This window comes from Python bivittatus, unplaced genomic scaffold (assembly GCF_059951505.1).
Source record: "Python bivittatus isolate LINGU-HERP-01145 unplaced genomic scaffold, Pbiv_v1 ctg000080_np1212, whole genome shotgun sequence".
NCBI classification, from domain to species: Eukaryota; Metazoa; Chordata; class Lepidosauria; order Squamata; family Pythonidae; genus Python; species Python bivittatus.
The window spans coordinates 38,991,080-39,010,766 of record NW_028277035.1 but is presented as its reverse complement, the minus strand read 5'-3'; the positions used below and the strand labels follow the sequence as shown (position 1 = coordinate 39,010,766).

At 36.5% G+C, this 19,687-nt stretch overlaps 1 protein-coding gene across 2 annotated transcripts in view; it reads right to left on the bottom strand.

Annotated features, from left to right (window-relative positions):
* GRIA1 (glutamate ionotropic receptor AMPA type subunit 1) overlaps positions 1-19,687 on the bottom strand; it is a 225,055-nt gene that overhangs the window by 65,167 nt on the left and 140,201 nt on the right. The gene's annotated exons all lie outside the window — the stretch shown is intronic.

The window sequence follows — 19,687 nt, the reverse complement described above, 5'->3', positions numbered from 1 at the left end:
TTAACATAAGCAGCGATGTTTTAAAACTCAATCTTTACAAAGACTGATGAAAAATGCAGTAATCTAAACATCCCAGATTACCCTACAGAATAGAATGTTACCTTTCAAATGTTGTTTCTTGCCCCAAGTATTGTGGTGAGTTCTCTACTCATTAATTTTTTTAAAAATGGGGATTTTCTTAGGGAAATACACTGGAATTTAAAATTAATTTACATTTAATAAATTTTAAATATATAACTTTCCAGAGGATTTTTCAAAATAACGGCAGACTAATAAAGAAAAAGGTGAGAACAAATTGAAAGAATGAGGGCCTATGAAAATGACATGGATGAAGAAAATGCCTCTCTCTCTAATCATAAATATAAGTAGGAATATAAAGAACTCCATTGTTTTTTTCCCAAGCAAAATAATGTGAACTGCCCAAACAGAATCTTCTGCAATATGGTATAATTCATAGGGTGTCCCAAATATCTTTGGAAAAGGAAAAAGAAATATGTTAAGAAAAGTATTCACCAATGTGTATATTGGAGAATGTATAAACTGTGATAGTTACATATGCAATTGCAACCTGTCAGCACAGGCAAATTCTTGAATATATTTAGATTTGATTTAGGCCGATCTACATATCACTAATTCTAAATCCAGTGCTTTGTGTTTTTAAACTTTTGAAATGATGCAATGGAACAAAACTGGTTGTGGAGTGGTAGGAATAATGGGAGCCAAGGAACAAATGTGATATGGCTCACTGTGTGTAGGCATCTGTTCTATATTCTGCATTTTCACACTGCCCCATTCCACAAGGACTTGAGTGTGTTCCAAGTGTATAAAGCCAATGGAGCCGAGACAGAGTGACAACAGCAGTTTTCATCCCAGAGGAGTAGCAAGGCTGGTTTTAGTAATTAGCTTCAGAGGTAAATTGGCAAGAGGAGAGAAGAGGGAATGGGGCAACCCAAGCAGCAAATTTACCAGATACTTAGACTGAAAGATATTCACATTTCCTTTGATTCATGAACTAATGGAGCTGCATGCAGTTATGGGACACTCTGGATTATCTATACTGCTTTCAACAGAACCCAAACCCAATCTATGCTATCCTTTAACAAGGGTAGAGTTGAATATATTTCAGTCCTGTACAGCCAAAGAAAGAGGACAAAGTGAGATGATGACTTGAATTTCAATGTGAAAAGGAATACAGGCCCATTAGCCAGAACACATTTTCATTAGAGCTGGTTGAAGAATAGAAAAAAAATATTCCTAGGGAATTATTCAATAGACAAAGTGTCTACACTTCCAAAGGGGTATTAGTTACACAGGCATATCCATCCAAACTTAACTCCCATGCCCTCAGTCAAATGCTAGAAGAATGGCCATGTTCCCTCAGGTTATGGTTCATGAAACAAGTAAAGGTTTTATAAAGTCATATTTAGCTGTTGAGGTTCAGATTAGGCTTACTTTCCTCAATAAGGCAGACTTGGGGAACACTGGAACTATAACTCCTAGAATGCCCAATCAGATTTGGTCATGCAGACCAGGATTATAGGAGTTGTACTGTAATTCCAACATATCAAGTAGACAGCAAATTGGAGAAGGCTGCGACAAACTCCCCGGCTTAAAAGTCTGCTTAATTGAACAGAGAAATGTTTAGAAATATATGTTTCAGTACTATCAGATTGTTTTACTTTCTTTGTAAGCCAATCCAATTCTACTAGCAAACTTTGAAAGGATAAATGAGATATATGAAAGCAGCAGAAAAACAAAAACAAAACCCAGTAACAACAGAATTAAAACAACCTAAATTGTAAAAACTTGTATAGATGGGGTCTTCCAGCAGAAAACCCTATCAAAATGGAATGTCATGACTAGGATGGATTTCTGATCACTATGCATCAATGTCAAATGATGCCACTATACTGATGCATAAAAAGTTAGCCTGTAGAAGCCATTTAGGAGTGCTTCACAAAATGCCCCTCTGAACCCACTGTTTATCGTGTTGAGGCAGCTGCATCTCTTCAAGGTTCTTTCTTAGTTTTTCTGAACTCATGTGTATGTTGGATGCCATTTCGTGGTTCTCTGTATGTTCAGAAGATAAGAAGAGGACTTCAAAATGATCCAGCTGCTTTGATGCTCTGAGCAGTGGATTTTGAAAGGCACTTCACAAACCACCTTTCTGAAAGACTTGGACAACCCTAATAGAAAATGCTATTTCAGATATTCAGATCATAAATATTATAAGTCTGTAAAGGTAAGCATCAGCACCTTGACTTGCTTTTGGAAATAAACAAGTGACCAATGGAATTGTATTCATAAGTAGAAAACTGTGTTCACTACAATAAATCCCGACAGCAATCTAGCTGCACTATTTTAGAGTAATTGGATTTTCTGAATTTTCAGACACGTTTCAAGAGGGAGGTGGTGGTGGGGAAGTGTAATGTGGGGATGACCTTGGGAGACAGGAGGAAGAGCCGCAGACTGGACAACCATCATGTAAAAGACATCTCAGTCCACAGAAGGAGAAATGGCATGGGAAACATTTCAGAAGGGACCCTCCCTAGTTTTCCAGAGGATAAAAGGAGAGAAATACTTTCAGTCTTGCAAGATTCTGTCAATGTAACCTTACAATATAGAATTAGTACTCATAGTTCTGCTGCTTGGCTGGACTATCTTGAAGGGCTAACAGAAAGCCACTCTGAGTATTAGTAAAATGGATAACTATCACTGGTGTAGGTATCACAACTGAGATTTCTGACATAGTTGATGAGAGATGCAGTGGGATCTGAACATACCCAGAAATTGTGAGCCTGATCCCTCAGAAAAAAAACAGAAATTCTGCCTAAAACATTGAACTACCCCCCAACTATAGCAATATATCCAGCATGAATCTCAGATATATAGAAGGAGCACTTGCACAGCCCCACTAAATGTGATGAAAGAACGAATTGGGTTTCATCAGTATACAGTACTGATAACAATGAACTCCAAAGCACTGAATAATATCACTTATTAGTTTCACATAGATGTTAATCAGCACACAGAAGAAAACAAATAATTGTGAATCAGTATAGTGCAAATGCTAAGGGCCACAGCAAAACTCCACCCACACTGCTTCCCAAAACTAGCTATCCATATAGAACTGGAACCATTGCAACACTGTGCCTTCAGCTCCCATCCTAGCATACTGCTTTGTTTGTGCAATTTTATTTCTCCTTTCTTTTGGGTGGATTACAATGGACGTGGAGCTCCACAGCTCAATAGATAATTGTCCTAGAATGGAAAAATCATAATGTTAGAAGGAAGGGATCTCAGATGGAATTTCATGCTATATTGGTTAGGGATATAAAGCCCATTGTGACAGCATCCCTAAAAAGTAGCCATTCATAGCATCATATAGTTCAGTGTTTCTCAACCTTGGCACCTTTAAGACGAGTGGACTTCAACTCCCAGAATTCCCCAGCCAGCATGGCTGGCTGGGGAATTCTGGGAGTTGAAGTCCACTCGTCTTAAAGGTGCCAAGGTTGAGAAACACTGATATAGTTGGAAAAGGCTGCAAAGGTAATCTAGACCAGAATTTTTCAAACTTGGCAACTTTAAGATGTGTGGAGTTGAAGTCCACATATCCTAAAGTTGCCAAGTTTGAAAAACACTGGTCTAGATCTTAATTTTGAAATGAGATACCAAGGTTAGTTGCTCTTTGTTAACCCTTCAGTTTAGAGTTAGTCTAGATGTGACATTAACTGTGTTTTTGCTTTTAACATGCAGCTTTTAAAAAAAAATGCAAATATCATCCATTGGGAGAATAGGGCATGTAGATAAAGCACACAGGAAGGAAGCAGATAATAGATAATAGAAGATAGAAGGTGGGAACTATAAAGTTGCTACTTTTCATTTCCTGCTGTGGTCTTGAAGACAATCACTTCTCAAAGGTAGTATTAGGATTGGGAGAAAGTGCCCATTGGCATCAGTGAGGTTTCAGAGGAAGAACAAAGTGCTAATTCGGTATTCTGTGCTCCAAATGGTTTTCATCGCAACCCACTTACCACTATTTGCAAAAATGTGAACGTTAAGGGCATTCATTTAATGTCATGTCTAGCTTGGCCCTAAACTACCCAAGTTTGGCAGATTATACTTTTAGTTTCATACACAAGCCAACTGTACCTGACAAGATGCCAATTCACACTTCTATTCACACAAGTGAAAAATCAAGCCAGAAGTTAGTAAACAATGGTAAATGCCAACCAAAAAATGCTAGAAAGAAAGCCATGGTTGACAGTGAGTTTCTACATTATGACTTATTTAGAAGCTATGAAAGATGCTGCCCAGTTTAGACATAAAGAGAAGTTATGATTAATGATGATTTTCTAGCATGTTTGCTAACTTTGTCACTTTGTGTGAGATGGGCGGCTATATAAATACTACAAATAAATAAATAAATAAATAAATAAATAAATAAATAAACTCATATGCAAATCAAATATGTGTGGGAGCATGCAGGTCATGCTTATTCTGATTTATTAAATTTGAATAAAATTATTTTTACATTACTATTACCTAGCCTAGATTAGAAGCTGAATTACTCCCGTTCTTTTTCCCAAGTTGTGAGTGAGAATTCACTGCCATGTACAGGAGAAAAATAGCAAATAACAGGTACAAAGAAGAGTGAGTATAAAGGGACAGCTACTTCAATTCTAGGATAGTCTATTTATAAATAGCATGATTAAATGTTTTCTGATTTATTTTGTTTGACCTCTTTTTTCCTTGCTAGGTCTTTCTATTAATTGTTTGGAGTGCCTTGGAGGTAAGGACTTTCTTCTTTTTCTTTTTTGGCTAATATGATTACTAATCAACTGGAGCCCAAGGGATAGAATGGGCTATAAATCTGAATAAAAAAATGTGAAACTGCCCACTGGATAACATGCAAGCTAGCTTAAAAAAAATAAACCGGTCATAAAACCAGCTAGGTGGCAAAACTAGGCAGCAGCAATTGCAAATATATTCCCATTAGCATTAAAACTCCCCTACAGCTTCAAAAGTGGGCCATTAAATTTAAAAACAAAAAGCAAGCAGTTAATACAATCTGGTGGAATTAACTCAGCAGAGCAGAGTCAGACTCCCTGGGCAATGCTGAATAGGTGAGATTTGAAAGATACATTTAAAATATACATAGTTAAAAATGTATCTTTTAACTTGAAATAATCTATTTCTGTTCTCTCTAACAATTTATGAAACAATTTAACTTTAACTTACTCATACTAAAAGTTAAAGGTAGATGGATAATAATTTCAATAGAGGAAAAGTCAAATTAGACTAAAACTAATTATTTTTTTAAGTTGTTGGAAATATACCACTGGAAACAACTTATCTAAAAAACAGGTTCCAAGGGCATTTTTATTCCCCAGACATCAGTCCATGAATATGTTTAGCGGGGTAGAAAATAAAACAAACTAAATGATGTCACTTATAGTATCTTTTCCTCCTGTTAGTGTTTGCCTCAATTAATTAGGCTGGGCTCCTACAAAGTCTGTTTGGACCTTGGCAGTTTTCCTCCATGACCCACGAATCTAATCCAGGTGGATCCCCAAACCCACTGGAGAGAGCTGCAAGACAGGGAATCTATTCTGCCAGTACTGTCCACTCTTCAGCCAGAGAGATGCCACTGGATACCTTGAAGCTTCAGCCTTTGAAAAGAAGCCTATCTATTTATTCTTGTTGTCATTTTAGTAAATTAAGCTACTTCGTCTTTACCCTTTACATTAATATTAGACTGGTGAAACTGAGGCAGACTATCTATTCCAGCCCAGTACAGTTCAGTGTATTCTGAAGGCAGATTACCCAAGTAATTTGGCTCAAATGGAGGTCTTTTCTAGACCAGCTATTTCATGTCCTTCTAAATGGACATACCAGGAATGATCCCTGGCAACTTCTACGTACACTTTGCCTTTGCACTGTGTCATTTAGTCTGTCCTCAACAAGTGAGTCCTGAACTGGAGCACGTATAAGGGCCGCTCCACACTTTCTGCTCCTCCCAGCGTATGGATGGGTTGCCTACTACTTGGGAAGGGCATCATCAGCGCACGCCATCGGCTAGTCCACCTGATGGGCTTCATTCCAACTTACACAAGTGCTTCCATGCAACTTGGCTCCTGGTGCCCTTTTGTACTGAGTCTGCCTGCCATGAAAAGCTGGGCCATTTTTTAAAAAACAAGTTCAGTAGTGATACAATGCTGGGGATTCCACTAGTTATTTTTTTATTTAATTGGGATAAATTGACAAGGGTTCTGCCAAGTTTCCCCTTCTACCCTAAGTGACTGTAAAGCTGCCTATTGTTTTTAACAGATTGGGCAAAAGAACTCTTTTTTTTTTTTTTGCCACTGGATAAAATTGATAAGAATTCTGCTAACTTTCCAATCCCAGCCCCAGTGACAGAAAGAACTGCCTTGCGGAACTGTTGTTTTTTTCACCAGTCCTGAAAAGACTTGTCCATAGACAGAAAAGCAATTGGCGCTTACTTTTCTGTGAGGGGGGAAATGTATTGTTCTGTATGCCTCCTACATGCTGATACCAAGATTATCAGTGGTTCCTAAATATCTGTGCCTTTGCTTGGCTTTTTAATGTATCCAGCCGCAATGCCCTTCATTGCTAAACCACGTATACTTGCCACAACTACTGTCTCATGACATACAGTATATCATCCTGGGGTTGTAACCTTTATTACATCAATGGATGGCTTTTGATCCCCAGCAGGATGTCTCTATAAACCGTAACATAAGGCTATTGATTATGGGTGTGTTTATAACTCTCCCTGTTCAAAGTAGGATATAGGGTCAAGTTGTTAGAGTAACACTCAGCTTGACTGGCATCCATTCTTTTCAAAGTCTACATATCCTGCACGGCAAAGTGTTCTCTTGCCAGGCACAGGGATGCTCAGATTCCTGTTTACCCCTGTCTGTACTCATCGGTTGTAAAACAATTCTTTGTCCATGGTCTTTATAATATCTATATCTATATCATTTTCATTGAACATTTTTACATAGATAAAAGATAAACATGAAAATTATAAAGAAAAGTTAGAAAAAAGAAAAAGAAAAGAAAAAGTGTAAAAAGCAATACAGTTAAAGAAAAAAAAAGTTAATCAAAGAAGCGACTTCTGATCTTCTTTGCAGCAGCTACAAACAAGATTATAAGATTACATCACAAAGATCCTCTCTGTCCCATATTCAACCCTTTTTTCAATCAGCAAATCTAGAAATCGCCATTTTACTTTTTTCCATTTTCAGCAAAAAGTCCATAAAAGTTTCCAGTCTTTTCTGAAAGTACATATTGTTTTATCCCTGACCAAACAGGTCAGTTTTGCCATTTCTGCTAATTCTGCCTTCTTTACAATCCATTCCTCCATTGTGGGTATTTTAGTGTTTCTCCATTGTTGCACATACAATAATTTTGCTGCAGTTACCATATATAAAATCAATCTTCCATAAGTTTTTTTTAATTGTTTGTCCATAAGTCCCAATAAAAAAAGCTATGGTTTCATCTTAATATTAATCTTTAACATTCTTTGCATCATCATATATAGTTGTATCCATTTTTTGGGGGGGGCTTTTTCACAAGTCTACTATGCATAGTAAAACGTTCCTTCATGTTTTTCACATTTCCAGCACTGAACAGATGTACCTTTATACATCTTAGATAAATTCTCTGGTGTCATATACCAACGGTACATCATTTTGTAAAAATTCCCTCTTAAATTATAACACAACGTAAATTTCAATCCCTTTACCCACATTCCTTCTAACTGATTCATGTATGTTATAACCAAAGTTCTTGGCCCATTTTATCATGCAATCTTTTTTAACAGTAATTTTGTTAAAAATTACAATTAGATAAAAACTAATAGAAACTTAAAAAATGAAAGAATAAAAATAAAAAGTGCAGTAAAGAAAAATTATAAAGAAAAATAGAAAGAAAAAATAAGAATATAGTAAAGAAAAAGAAAAGTAATATATAAAGAAATGATTTCCCCCTTCAGCACAAGTATAAACAATTTTAGTAACTTATCACCTTCTCTTAAAATACAACAAATGATCTCTTCTTCCCATATCCCATTTCTTATCTATAAACAAATCCTTAAAGCTTCATCGTTTCAGTCCTGATCAGCAAAAGTCCTTAAGGGTTACCAGAAAGAACAACATATTTATTTTAAACTTGATCAAATAAACCAACTTTATATTCCTTCCTTTTACTTTTAACAATCTTGATCTTTAGTCCCTTCAAATAATGTCCTAGAACTTGATTTTTTCCCCTTTTTTCTTTGTCCCTTCTCACAAAATTCTTCAAAGCTTTAACAAGCCTCCTTTGTAAATCCAATATAGGAAAATTATCCAGGTCACTCTCTTGGTTTGTTATCTATATATCCCTTTTAATTCTTAAGACATTAACTGATTTCTTTTGTATGTCCAGTATATCTTTTTCCACATCAATCTTGTAGCCTGTCATTTTTAAATCTACTTTCAGATCAGTCTCAGGCTTGTCAGGTAAAACTTGTTCCTCTTTCATAACATCTTTTAAACCAGCCTATCTATAGAGGCAGACACTCTTAAAATTAACTTCTGGGTCCATTGTTCAAAAATATCCTTCAATATGTCTAGAGTTAAAATATTTTACTTCATTCCGTATTAGTAAGTCAAATTTAAGTGTTCTTCTCCTTTAATTGCAATCCTTAGTTCCTTCTGGTTCCCTCTAGTGTCCAGCCTTCAAAATCTCATCCTATCATGATTAAAAAAAAAGAAAAAAAAGAATTCAAAACAACAGCATTTTCCTATGGGAAGGATTCTTATAATTAATTCCAAAATCTGATTTCAAATCTATCTGGACCCTTGGTCCATTTGTAACTTTCCAAAATCAAAGTTCTATTTACCCTTTTGCTGTATATTCCAATATATATATATATATATATATATATGTATGTATGTATGTATGTATGTATGTATGTATTTAAGTCTGTAAACTTGTATTTAAAACTTCTTTTGCTAAGGATTGAAGGAAACTCAACGGGTGCTGTAAAGTTTGTTGATCCAAAAGTTCCTAATAGCTGAAACGCAGTTAACAAGCAATTTCTGAAAGTGATTAGAAAAGGAAGTATGCAAACTTAGTGTCCTTTTAAAGGTGCTGACAGTGGTTTGAGCAAGGTGGTTATTCCTCATCTCCCAGAGCTCTAAATCTGCTGGAGACCGCTGTCTTGTGGTCTTCTTGTGAGGAGCAACTGTCTGGAGCACTTGTGGGCAATCACAAGTCCTCTCCTTGTCCAGAGAGGAATTACAAAGAGCCGGACTACTCGCCGACTCTTCATTTTGCAGCGGTCGTTGGCTCCGCTTTTAGAGGGGTGGTCTTCAGTTTGCCATTTCTTCTTACCATGCAATCTTTAATTTGTTCTTCTTCCATTTCAAATCTCAGCAAAAGTGTATACATTTTTGCAATCACATGTTCATCATTTCATAATTCAATTTCAAATTCTGTCTTATGTTCCAGTAATCTTTTTATCTATAGTAAATCTTTCTATCAATTGTGCATACAAAAACCACTGAAAGCTATATCCTCTGCAGTCAATTATTCTCTTGACTTCATCTTAAGTTCTCCATGTTCCTATATTAACAAATCTTGATATGTTAACCATTTCTCTTTACCTGTTGTTTCTTTTCTGTATGCTTAAAAGTTATTTTCAGGCACAGCCTGGGCTTGTATTTATTCCATATTCTCAATATGGCACTTCTCACATAATGATTTTTAAAATCCACATTAACATTATTGTACCATAAAAAGCCATGCCAGCCAAAACTCAGGTTATGTTCTTTTAATTCTAACATTCTCTTATTTCTCATCAGTCCATGGTTAAATATATACATATGCTCATCTACAATCTCTGTATCCCTATAGAAGAACTTAGCTGACCAATTTCTGGTGCTCTTAATTCACAGTAATATGCTAGCTTTGATTAAATGATTGCTGGATCCTTGCCAATTGTTAGTGTGTTCTCAGGTGAGTTTTTCCACCACACCACAGGTGGGAGGAGAAAAGAAGCAGGGAAATTCATCAATTGTGTGCATCTTAACTGCAGTCCAGAGAGAAGAACTAAGCATCATTGTGGCCAAAGTGGAGGAAGAGGTTGAAATTTGGAAAAAGATTTCCTAGCTGGCTTAATTTCCAGCCAGCTTACATATGGGAGACAAGCAGCTGAAAGGTGCAATGCAGAAAACCCTAAGTGTCAGCCCATTAAACCTCTGCTGTTCTTCTCTGTTAGTGATTGGGAATGGATTTTCCTTTTCCTTCATTTTTGTGTGTGTGTTTTAAAATCTGATGTTTTATCTTCCTCTTTCTTTGCTGATCTCACAAGTCTTATCTCTCTTTCTCCTTTGCTTTCTTCTTCTTTTCTTTTGCTCACTACCATATTCTTCTCACATATGCCTTCAGCCAATTTCCAGACGAGATGGGGCATGCTTCCTTATATTGTTTCACCAAAAGAAGCTGATTTCCATGATGTCTTGTTGCACCTAAGCTACATCAACACTTGTACCATGGGGGAAGGAAGGAGACGCTATGGTGAAACTTAAAAATTATCAAAAGAAGTCTGTTGCAAGTAGTTCAGATTAATTCCATGTGTCATAGATAGATATCAAAAATGATATATCGCTACCAAAGGTCACTGAATCTACTGGCATATTTAAAATGAAGAATTAAGAAGCAGAATAAATGCTGGAAGATAAATCAATAGCTTCCTCCCTATGCAACAATGTAAATTATTACTGCAGGGTGAAAAATGATCAAGAATGAATATTTATGCTGTGGTTAGATTAAAATTGTTTTGATGGCAATTGACTGTGTACTTTGGATCAATTACAGAATGTTGTTTCTTTGGAATCATGCTGTACTTGGCATTCAAATTAGGAATGAGAAATCTAAAATAATAGCTGTGTTCCATTTTTTGGTCTATTGGTTCCTCAGTGGGAATGCTTGCATTTCTTGTTACTGGGGAATCAACAGAAATGACTTTCAACACTGATCTAGAACAGTCCAGAATTAGAAGGCTGACTCTGTAGGACCCTTCTTTATGGTGTCTCAAAGAGTCAAAGAAACAGCCATGTGAAAAAGACAGCCTGGTCTCCTTTATTTTATCCCTCTCTCTGCATTGCAGGCTATCGTATGTAAGGTCTATTTCTACAGCAGAGTTGGTATAGTGGTTCTGTCGTTCCCATACAATTGCCTGAAGCACTTTAAGATTTACAATTTTTGAATAGTTTGAGTTAAAATTGGTTATCGCCCAAGCCATCATTTACAGATAACTGGAAGTACAGTTTGTGGAAATAGCTGCTATTTATTGGCTGAACATTTCCTGAGCTTAAAGTAAGAAAGTATATGGAATAAAGCAATCAGAACTCCTCCTCATTTCACTTTCACTAGTATTTCTAGTGAATATTAGAATTCTAATGACTTTGAAAAATGCTTATCTTATAGGGGTAACAGAGAGTAAGCACATATTATCTGGGAAGATGATGGAGATAGTATGAATGGGTAAAGGAAGAGGAGCTGTTTGGGTGCAGCATTTTGAAAATATTCAATTCCATTTTTGCAAACCCTAGACCCCCAAATTACCAATTTTCAGCAGAACAACATGGTTGGACTTTTGTTTGTTTGGGTTTTACTTTTATTGTTCTGCAATGTTAAAAGTTAAAGTAAGGATGCAAACAAGCGGATTAAGGCTTTATTTATTATTTTAAAAATCCCTAAGCCACCACATTCCTGCCAAACAGACTGAAATTATCACCAGTCTTCTTATAATCTTTGAAGGTTCTGCATTTTGGTTAACAAAGGTTCCAAGGCTTGATAAAGTTGCCACACATGGCCTATATTCTATAACCAATAACAATGGTGTTTTCTTATAGAGTAACATTTCACTAAAATAGGTATACTGCATAAACATTTTGTATTAATTAATTTTTAGAATTGAAGTTAATACTTTTTCTTAAAAAAAAAAAGGCTGGATCATCATAAAACATAAGATAGTTCTAGACTGTATGATCCCATCTTTTCAGAGTATTGTTCTGTAGATCTAGGGAAGGAAATATTAATTGCAGGCCTAGCCACAAAATGCTAGGAGGCATTAATTGAGTGGAAATGTTAACACAGATGCATTTTGATGCTGCTTTTAGTTTGGAAAGCTTTCTAAAATCAGTAAATCATGGAGAGAAACAAAAATTACATTCCATTATAGCAAGCTACTCAGCCGGTCTGCCCACTGCATTTTCAATATCAATCAATTTGGAAATGCACAAATCAACCAATGTTGTTTTTCCTCATGAAATGTAAGTGCAGCTTCACAACATCTGTAATTTGCAAAGATTGTCTGCAAGTTGGGCTGTTATTCACCACACTGAAATGTGTATGTGTTAAGGTCTTTCCACTATCCACCAAAATGCACTGAAGTCTGCAGTCCATATACTTTAACTCAGGAATCCTCCACATCAAACAGTCAGCTCTGATATGAACATGATGGACAACATTATTCCTGGTTCTTACAATATTTCTACAGTTTGTAAAATAATCTTTTGGAAGAAGAGGCAGCACGCATAGGCAACAATAGTCTTTTGGAGTGGGGCGGCTATAATAAATCTAAATAATAACAACAACAACAAAAACAAGGGGTGTCATAGGATAAAATAAATGTTAGCAATTGCCCATACTGGATTATTTTGCTTTTATTCACATTATGGGAACATGAGAACAGCCAGTGTAAGCTGTGGACTTGCGGCCACAGCTCAGTGACAGAACACATGTTTTGTATGAAGAAGCTCACAGTTCAATTTCTGGCATCTCCAGATCAAACTGTCTGATACCTGAGGTATCTGAAGGCAGTCAAGCAAGATACAGCTAGGGCTCAGTTCAACAGAAGTATCTTCTCTTGGGTCAGACGTTCCTGACATTAAAACGTGACTTGACAATTTTGTGGTGTTACTGAAAACAATTATTCTATTATTAGGCAGTCTGCAGTTACACTGACAGCCACATAGTAAACAGAATCAAAATAAACCACATACATTGTCTGAGAACAAATTATTTTTCTCATAAAAAAAATCAAATATATTTATTATGGTTTTTGACCAGCTTTTGTAAAAATAAACAACCCAACAATTTATTATCAGGGGAGGAGGGAAAAAAAAGCAACATAACTAATTAAAAGTTTTGTGCAGTTGTATAACATGATAAAGATATTTGGCCACCTGGTATGTGAGTGTCAAGTCAGCATCCCTTAAAAAGTAATAAACATAACGTTTATCAGTACGGCCCTCGAATTTAGAGATGAATGGAGAGATTAGAGTATGTTTTGGGACATCATAAAAAGGACACCATAAAAGGACATGCGCAAGAGATTCTATCTCCTTGGATCCATAAAGGCAAAGTCTCTGTAAATAAAGAGTCCCATGAAAACTTCCTACCAGCAGTGCTGAAGGGAGGGCATCAAAGCGGGCTCTGGAAAAGGCCCATCTATATTTGCTTAGGGTTAGATTGTATAGATACCCCGCAGTAGAGGGCTTGCGGCTATGTAACAATTGGCGGTAGAATTCAGGAGTACAGGTGATATCATTTTGGTGATCCGTGTCCCTAATTCTTTCTTTTGTTATTGATTTGGCCTTTTCCAGGGTTAATTGGCCTAAATATTCAGGAGAGAGGCCAAGGCTGCAAAATTCTTCTGCACAAGTATGGTGCCAATGAGATTGGTAGCTGTCTGACAACAGCAGAGGCATCAGGCCAGTAGAGTCAAATGTGATTCTGAGACCTGAGATTAGGGTCCTGGTCCAGGCCTGGGCCTTAATGCTTGGCACATTAGCTTCAAGCCTCAAGACTGCATTAGGGGTGCATTTTGGGGTACCAGAGTCCTAAAAAAAATTAATTGAATTGCTTCATAAGCCCTTAAGTCTGTATATGGGCCAAGCTGTATCCCATATAATAGTTGGGCAACTGTTTTAGCCATAAACAGTTTGATTGCTGCTGGGATGTAATTTGCACCCTGTTGCCTGTAAAATTTAGTTACTGCTTGTGTGCTCTTTTGGACCGTGGAAGTGGCATAATTTACCTGGGCTTCCCCCCCCCTTATAATAATGTGGTAAATTTAGATCATCATCATCATCATCATCATCATCATCATCATCATCATCATCATCATCATCATCTTATCCATCCATCCATCCATCCATCCATCCATCCATCCATCCATCCATCCATCCATCCATCCAATTTATATGGCTGCCCATTTCAACAAGTGACTCTGGGTGGCAACAGAGTTAAAATAAAATAACAATTATAAACATTACAAAAGTGTACTATGGCTAGATCACACCCAACCTTGAAGCTGAACATATAAAGTTTCTATGTTAACCATGTTTTAGAATCCAAGATATCTTTTCTGCTTATAATCATGGTGGCATAGGGAGACTATCATTCTGCTACACCGATAGAAGGCACCTACCTGCTTTCTTCTGATACTATATTATAAAACAACAGCCATTCTGTTTGTAGGATATTGTGAATGGAGCCTAGATCAGGTTTTTTGGGGTGCCTTCAAGTCAGTTTTTGACTCCTGGCAACTGCCTGGACTAGTCCCTGCAATTTTCTTGGCAAGTTTTTTTTGGAAATGGTTTGGCATTACCTCCTTCCTAGGGCTGAGATCAGACAGGACAGAAAGTGCAGATTCTACGCAGAAGCACCTTTGGATGGATCAACTGCAAGTAACTGTTTATCAGGGTCCCTGATGTGAGACATATTAAATAGAAGTTCAATATTAGTCAGCCAAACTGCCCAATCTTTGTCTCTTGCAAAAACTCACCAACATCATTCAGATATGTATCAGCTTCAGGGTAGGCTACATTTAAGAAAATATGAAAAAGTTATCCATTCTTCTGAAGCATCTGCTTGTAGCTACATTGGTAGGTAAAGTCTATGAAACATTTTTCTATATCTGCTACATGTGGCTCTAGTAGCTAAACTTTGCCCATTGCTCTGGTTATCAATCAAGCTGGGAGGCCACCCCCTTTGTCCAAATTGGAATCTAAAGTCTGGACCTCAGTGAGCAGAAATGTGCTTATGCTTTCACTGTGACTAACTCCTAGTAGAATCCCATTATTGTTCTGACAGTTTTTTTTAACTGTTCCTGCACAACACACTATAAAATATCAGCATGTTTACAATGTTTTCCTTAGGGCAGAATAATCCCCTTGACACCTATCTTTAACATCACTGGCTGTTTCGCCTCCATTTCACACCTCCAACTTCCTCAAGGCCTGGCATCAAATTGTACAGCTTTCATTCTTTTGTGTAAAGAAGAGAGAGATCCTCCTTAGAGCCAGAGTTTCTTCCAGCATTTCTTAGTTATCTGCAGCATGTTCCCCACCACAATACTGAATATATATTTGCCCCCGGCCCCCAAAATTCATTCTGATTAAACTCTTGAAACAAGAATGGAGAATAATCAGTCCAAATGGGGTCCACAGAATCCAAGTAGTCCTCATCCACTAAAGCTCCCAGAAACTGCCAATCGCTTCTGGGAACTTTCTAAGACATTTGTAGAGGAAGTTCCCCTATCCTGTTCAGAGGAGATTTAGCTAGCTCGGTAGTTTATGGCAACTATTCTGGGCTTCTGTCATCAGGGCCTGATCTATTATTAGGCAAAAGTGTGTAGCAAACTCCTCAGACAAAAGATATTAGTTACTTAGTGTTCACTTCTTGGGTCACCCCAATTATCCCCTTCTCATAGAAAGGTCTGCTTTGCCTCTTTAAACCCCCCCGTTGCCCTCTGATGTTGTGGAGGATCATATTAACTTTCCAGAGGGCCATGAAGCCCTTGCTCTTTTCAAGGGCTTATAGAGACATAGTGGAAGACTGACTGTGCCTCCTGAAGAAATGCCACCTAGTGTTTGGTAGGGACCTGAGTGTGGGATTGCTGTTGTTTTCTTTTATTTGAGGGTTTGTTATATATAATTCAACTTTACTGTACCAAGTCTTGTTTCTGAACAGTTTCTATGATGGTCAGGCTTAGCTGATGGACTGGCAGAGTAACAAACAACATACATGAATGAATGAATGAATGAATGAAAGAAAGAAAGAAAGAAAGAAAGAAAGAAAGAAAGAAAGAAAGAAAGAGAATAAATGTTATAATGAGTGTTGAAATAAGAATCAACTTCTAATCCATTCAGCTTTTGAATACTGGAAAGGGTGATGGAGCTATCTTGTTCTTAAACAAAGAGAAGCAATACTGGGGGGCTGGCTTTAATAACTGACATCACATCAGATCCCTGTACCTTAAACCTAACAAGGTTTACTAATTTATTTGTCATTCTGGCTTATCAAATAATTTCCTCATCCTATTCTGTCAAAAGCAGAGGATGTTCTTGAAATGCTTCTCAATAATCTAGCTCTTAGAAGTATGATCAAACTATATTAACCACTGAACAATACTGATATGTTGCTAGTTACCAATATACATATCTCTCTGTCTTTTGATCCATCCATATTTTGTCCTATTGCTTCTGTGTCCACTGTCTTGCCTTCATCCCATTCTTTTCCATTATTCCATACTACTGTGTGGTGGAAATGCTTTCTATCTGCAGCAAAATGAATGAATAAGTATATAACTAAATAAATATAATAAATAAATAAATAAATAATTGCATCAATTATATGCCGATGTCAAGTTGTTAAATCCTAATAACTACAGGTACATTTGGAAGACCTCAAATTTGTTGTTATGTCAATCAAATAAAGTAGCTCAGCAGAAAATGAAAGAAACAAGCAAGACCAATAAAAAACTATTTCTATACAAGAAATAAAACACAAAACTAGAGTTATTTATGCTCCAGTCAAGCCATTCCAAATGTATAATGGATCTTTGGTGGCAATGGCACTCTTAGAAAACTAATGCTTATTCATTAGGCTGAACAAAGATTTCTTGGTACTGACTGACAATCAACACAGATAATCCCTTTTGGATTCTGAAATCGAAATTTGAAACATAAACACAATCTTGTTATCCTTCTCCATACAATGCTTTTATAAAATGAAAGTATCATATAAATTAGTTCAATTACATCTGCAATAGTTATTATCCAGACATGGCTGGATGGAATATAAAGAATTCCTGATCATGCTAGACTCCGTTTGTTCAGGATTCTTTGTAAGATTTCACAGTGAGTGAATATGCTAGAGGGATCCAATATTTTCATTAAATTTGATTTCCTGAGCAGCATATAAAATATCTCCTTCATTTCTCTATCACAACAATAATGAGGGTGTTTAGAAGAAAGGCAATATCCTGCCCAAGTCTTGTCCAACAGGTTTTCCTATAGGATGTGTATTCATTGTCTTCCACAGAATTGCTTTGATGTCAGTTCTAATTATGGAATGACACATTCCTGCCATCCTTATCCCACAAAGCTACATAACAAAACAAAACAAAACAAAAAATTGAAGAGCACAAAATCTTTGAACTTTCAAGCTTGCCATACCTTTAGTCTTCCACACAATCATATTTTAAATGAGGTTTAAGGGTACACCCAAATGTTTATCCAAGAATAGGATAGCAGGAAATACATCTGATAATACATTGTTAGGACAGATTAAAAGGTATCTCTTAGACTTAAGTTCAAAAGGGTTTTACATTTTATGAATGTTGAAAGCATCTTGGGAATAAGTTTAGTTAACCTTTGCCTACTCAAAAACTGTAATAGGGAGAAATATAAGAGCAGCTGAAGACTAACAAGAAACAGGACAGCCCTATAAGAAGTTTTAATGTTCAATGGGAATTACCTTTTAGAAGTGTTTAGAATGGCTGCATTAAGAAACAATCGCTATAAATACTATGCAAACTTGCTGAGCACTTTGAGTAAGCACTCGATAGTTTGTAAATATAAAAAGATCATAACATTAAGGATGAAATAGTGTGCAATCGTAACTTCTCTGCAGGGAAACATTGCATATCCAGATCTCTTTGGTCTATCAAAGGTTTATACAGCCAGGCATAAACTACCAATGTTGAAATTAAAACAAAAACAAAAAAACAGTTTTGTTACTTGAGAGAAAAAAAGGGAGCAGGTAGTTTCAGGGCTATCAGGGTAATTAAGAATTCAGTTTCTCATGTTTCAGAACTCTTGGGCTTTTGCTTAATATTCTCATGGCCTAATAATCTTTACCTTATTGTTGTTCCATGTATCCTTAATATCTAACTATTAAAGAATCTAGAATCTTTCTGAGGAAGTCAGAAACAATATCACACATTTCTTTACATAAACTTAGGAAAAAACTAAAGTTCAGAGAAGAGGCTGGTTAGGCAGTAAAAGACAGCACTGTTAACACTTTCTGTTTATAATGGAAATGAGTAAAGAAAGAAAAAAAGAAATGTAACTAAGTGATGAAATACTTTAAGGTGTGAAGAAACAGTTGACGGTTAAGCTAGCTCAAAGCTAAAGGTGACAAAAGAATGGAATATGAAATAGGACAAAGGAAAAGGAGAGGAAGAAAATCAAGCCTCTTGATTTTGAAAGTGGCACTTTAAAGGTAAACAAGAAAAAAAATTATGCTGCAACAGACAGACATAAGTACTTCTCTGTTTTATTTTTGGAACTCAAAGGAAAGGTTTTGTTTAGAAAAGCTTGCCAAATAAATGCAATAAAAGTGATGACACAATCAGGATTCTTATTGTATAAATGTCATTCCATGTAGAAGTGCATAAGTGAAGGTTCAAAGGTTCACCGGTGCGGCATGTCTGGATTTCTTAAAATGGGATTAGGGTTAATTTTATTTAAATTCTAAAGATACTGTTTTCTAGAAGACAGTGGAGGATAGAAATGAATGGGCCTATAATGAAGTCTGAGATATATATAGTAGATGGGCTAAAGTAGCGTCTCAAATCTTGAGGGTAGAGAGAAGAGCTGAAGCAGAATTCTTTCAGATCAGAGGTGCAGTCATTTAACACCTAAGTGGTTATAGTAGATTTAGTGGATTTTCAGACTTCCTGATAGAGTACGGTTTATATCCTGGGAGTTAAGAGTTAAGAAAAAAATCAAGGCTAACTCTAGCCCAAATGAAGTCCTAGGCATGATGTATCTTCAGAGCTGTCCCTCCAGCTTGTTTAACAGATGAATATAATCTGAATAATGTGAATATATTTTCAATAACGTTCTACCTATTTAATTATTTTGACCCATGATTTTCATGTGTGTTTATTCTTGCCATTTAATGTAAAACTTTCATGATTGTGATTGTCTTCACCCTTCACAATCATATAGAGCCAGTTTGCAGTCGTGGTTATGGCACCAGGCTAGAAACCAGGAGACCATGAGTTCTAGTCTCACCTTAGGCATGGTCAGCTGGGTCACCTTGGGCCAGTCACTCTCTCTCAGCCCTAGGAAGCAGGCAATGGCAAATCACTTCCAAAATCTTGCCAAGAAAACTGCAGGGACTAGTCCAGGCAGTCGCCAGGAATCAACACTGAAAATAAGGACTCGAAGGCACAACCCAGCCACCTTCACAATCGTGAATGGGGTAATATTTATCATTAATATAATATGTGTACACAGGTAGCAAACCACTTTTGCTTAAGAGAATTAATCCCTGGAAACTTGCTATACCACCATGGAGAGATCAGATTTTATGG